This window comes from Elephantulus edwardii, unplaced genomic scaffold, assembly GCF_000299155.1.
Source record: "Elephantulus edwardii isolate Elephantulus edwardi_28Jun2011 unplaced genomic scaffold, EleEdw1.0 scaffold00015, whole genome shotgun sequence".
NCBI lineage: Eukaryota > Metazoa > Chordata > Mammalia > Macroscelidea > Macroscelididae > Elephantulus > Elephantulus edwardii.
The window spans coordinates 4,165,022-4,169,273 of NW_006399765.1; the positions used below are offsets into that span (position 1 = coordinate 4,165,022).

The window sequence follows — 4,252 nt, forward strand, 5'->3', positions numbered from 1 at the left end:
TATGACAGCAGCAATGATATCCCTGGTGCCACAACCTCTTCTAAACCCAGCATAAAGTTTCATCTCACATGCTTTGGGCATGTTGTTAGGAGAAGCTCTTCATTGGAGAGGGACATCATGCTTGGGAAGGTGGAGGAACGGCGAAAGAAAGTAAGACCCTAAACCAGGAGGATTAACACAGTAACAGCAGCAATGGGCTCAAATACGTCAAAGATTGTGAGGATGGCACAGGGTAGGGCAGGGTTCAGATCTGTTTTCCATAGGGTTGTTACAAGTTGTACCTGACTTGGTGGCACCTAACAATAACAACACTTTTCCAAGTATGTATCTTTTTCCAAGGACTGGTCCATCCTAACAACATGCCCAAAATACATGAGATAGTTTCACCATCTTTGCCTCCAAGGAGCACCCTGGTTGCACTTCCTTCAAGATATATCTGTTTGTTCTGGCAGTCAGTGGGATATTCAGAACTCTTCTCCAATACCACAACTCAAATTCTTTTGTCATCCTTATTCAATGTCCAACTTTAAGATGCATAGCAAGTAATTGAAAAGCCCATGGCTTGAATCGGGTGCATTTTAGTCTTTAAACTGACATCCCTGCTCCGTAGCCTCTTGGAGAAAGACCCTTTTTCCAATGTGACACGTCTTTTGATTTCTTGACTGCTAGTAGCAAGAATGTTATTTGTGATTCCACACAATAAAAAGTAAGATGAAATTATTGGCAACTTCAATCTTTGATGTTGTGTACTGGTCCAGTGTTCAGGATTTTTGTTTTCTTGATGTTGAGATATAACCCATATTGAAGGCTGTAGTATTTGATCTTATACAGCAAATGCTTCCATTTATATTGTTTGATAATCTCTAAAGTCAGTTGACCAGGTCACTGGATTCCAAGTTTCTTGACAGACCTTGTTGAGCACATTCAGGGATGCCTCTGTTTCTTGAGGTATATCAATGGATATTTCATTAATTTCTGGGGTCTTATTTTCTGCCTAGGCTGTCAGTGCAGCTCAAACTACTTCACTGGTTCTTGGTCATATGTTATTTTCTGACACAATGGCCTCATTATCACTAGAATCTCTACTTCTCAGATAAATTCCTTCCTCCTACTTCCAGCCTGTTCAACTATTAGCAGAAAGCTAACTGGTAAAAAACAGGGCATTCTAGAAATACTGCAGAAAATGAGCTAACTACACCTGCAAGAAAAGAAAAAGACACCAACAGGACACTGTCCAACCAAGACTTTTACATGTGATCTGCTGCACCCACCAATAATCTCTGTATAGAAAGCCTCCACTTAGGTAGCCTAGTGGCAAGAAGCTGCACTGCAATCCCAAAGGCACGTGGTTGGAGGCCACCCGCTGCTTCATGGGAGAAGGATGGTCAGTCTCCTCCAGTGCAATTGACTGCCTCTGAAAATGCACTGGAGGGTCAGCTATGGGTCAGTTCCATCTCAACAGTACACAACAACAACAGCAAAAGCTACTGACATTTAATTTGAGAGCTCAAGACACCTGGATCAAGATGAAAATAAACTAGCTTATTGCTTCATATGTAAACCTTAGGTAGTTGATTCGAGTATTCTCAGTCCAACTCCAGACTCGCCCCTTTCCTCTTCTACAAAACTTTTAGTTCCATGTTAGTCAATTATTTTTGGTACAGCAACTCTCTGTAGTCTTTCCATCTTCTTTTGATGCTTCCTAGATAATTCATGATCTTACCCATTGCAACTCAAAACTAGTCCTGCAAATACTGCATAGTCCTACTGTTGTAAAATGGGTCTGACATCAGGGTTAGGGGGAGACTGAGAAAGATGGGATAAATTATGTATACAGCATGGGAACAGATGAGGGAGAAAATGGTTTAAAAGGGATATATGATTAGGTATTATTGTCATGACAGGAGTCCAGAATGAAGGCTGCACAGTGGAGTGGACTTGAGGGGAGGGATTGTATAACAATGAAAGAATTTTACTTTTCAAAGAGAAGAGCAAACTGGGGTGGGGGAGAGACGGCCAGGGAGAAAAGTGTGACAATGAATGAATGGAAACCCAAAGTCTCTGTAAACTTACATTAAAATTAGTAAGAAAAAAAAGGGGGGGGAGAACAAACTAGTTGTCCTCAAGTGCATTCCTATTAATGGTGACCCCATGTTTGTCAGAGAACTGTGCTCCATAGCAGCCTATAGACTTTATATTTATTTTCACATAAACATCACTAAAATGTAAGCTTCATAAGGACAGGGATGGCTTCTGCCTATGTTGCTCACTTCATTGTCCTCAGAGCCTTACATTACACCTAGCATTATAAATATTGCATATTGGAAGGATGCATGCATGAATAAACAACTTGGTATTTACTCAGACGAGGATTTGTGGAGAGTACAGCGGATTGAGATAGAGATCTGCTGGTGCGTGGGGCGGGGCGGGGTAGGGGGTAGTTTAGTCCATTCCATTTCCCTCCAGACAGATGCCCACAGCAGTGGTCCAATGTTTCTCTCTCCACCACTACGAAGCCTGGCCAAGGTTTCAATCTGTTGTCCATGGTTTTGCTATGAACCTAAGTTCACCCCACAACACCTAACAACCTGTTACTTAGAAGACGTTGTTGTTGTTAAGTGCCATTGAGTCAAGTACAACTTAGAGAGACCCTGTGAACAACAGGTTTAAACACTGTCCTATCCTGTGTCGAGGCATTAATTCTCCTTCTGTCATCCTTATTCATCCACCAGGTCTCAGATACAAAGGCGAGTGATTGAAACATCCTGCATGGGCACACGCGCTTCGGAGCGCACCGGTCAGGAGCGCGCTCGGGGTGCAGCGCTTTGTGACGCACGGCAGCCTGGCGCGTCTGAGGGGCGGGGAGCAGTCGCAGAGGCCAGGCCCGCCCTCTTTCGCCGCAGGCCCTGGGGATGGAAACATCTGCCCCACGTGCAGGAAGCCAGGTGGTGGCGACCAAGACGATCCGCCACTCCCCATCCCACACCGTGCGAGTGATCTCACGAGACGAGCTCGCCAAAATGGCCGCTACCAGTCAAGAAAACTTTGAAGGAAACTCCGAGCCGTTGGACCTTGCAGAATTTGCTAAGCAGCAGCCATGGTGGCGCAAGCTGTTTGGACAAGAAGCTGGGCCTTCTGCTGAAAAGTACAGTGTAGCCACCCAGCTGTTCATTGGAGGTGTCACTGGCTGGTGCACGGGTTTCATATTCCAGAAGGTTGGGAAGTTGGCGGCAACAGCTGTGGGCGGTGGCTTTTTTCTCCTTCAGATTGCAAACCACACCGGCTACATCAAGGTTGACTGGCAACGCGTAGAGAAGGATATGAAGAAAGCCAAGGAGCAACTGAAAATCCGTAAGAGTAACCAGATACCTAACGAAGTGAGGAGCCAAGCTGAGGAGGTGGTGTCATTTGTGAAGAAAAACGTCCTTATGACTGGGGGTTTCTTTGGAGGCTTCCTGCTGGGCATGGCATCCTAAGGCAGGCAGCTTCACCGCCATGGTTTCTGGGTAGTTTCTCTTCCATCATTGATCAGAGTCTGCCGGTTGTAGTTTTTCACCAGAAGCCTCTGCCCTCCAACATAGAACATTGAGACTCTCCTCCTCCTCTCCTCCCGTGCCTTCCTCCCTGCATTGACAGAGTGGAATCAATTTCTTCTGGTACAAGTTAACTTAGTATGGACTTAACTTGAACTTGACTGGTGATGGAAGAGATAATGCTTTCGTCTCGCAGCACTCTCCACTTGGGGCTAGTCTAGGTCAACAAGAATGTTTCTTTCCTGTATGTACAACAAAAGATAGTTCACCAAGGAAGATGAGTTGATCCTCAAATGTTCCCCCTCAGACTGTTAGTTTGAGAGAGGAATAGCAGGAACAGGACAGCAGTTTGTTCTTAGATGCTACATGGAAAGGAACTGAATACACTGGCCTTTGCATATCATATATTTTCGTATCTTCCTGTCTAATTGCTTCTTTAGTTGGTTTTTATACTACAGAGAGCTCTTTTTGTGATCCTGACAAAAATGTTATAATTATTAAGATAACTGTTGTTGTTGTTGTTGTTGTTATGTGCCGTCGAGTCGTTTTCGACTCATAGCGACCCTATGCACAACAGCCCTAAACCCTGCTCTATCCTGCGCCAGCCGCACTGCCCTCCACACACCCATCCCGATTACCCCAGTCACCGAATCAATCCATCTCATAGAGGGTCTTCCCCTCCTGCGCTGTCCCTCCACCCTCCCAAGCATGTTGTCCCT

General features: G+C 45.1%; 1 pseudogene; it reads left to right on the forward strand.

Annotated features, from left to right (window-relative positions):
* Positions 1-2,912: 2,912 nt before the first annotated feature.
* On the forward strand, positions 2,913-3,476 carry LOC102846178 (annotated as a pseudogene).
* The last annotated feature ends 776 nt before the right edge of the window (positions 3,477-4,252 follow it).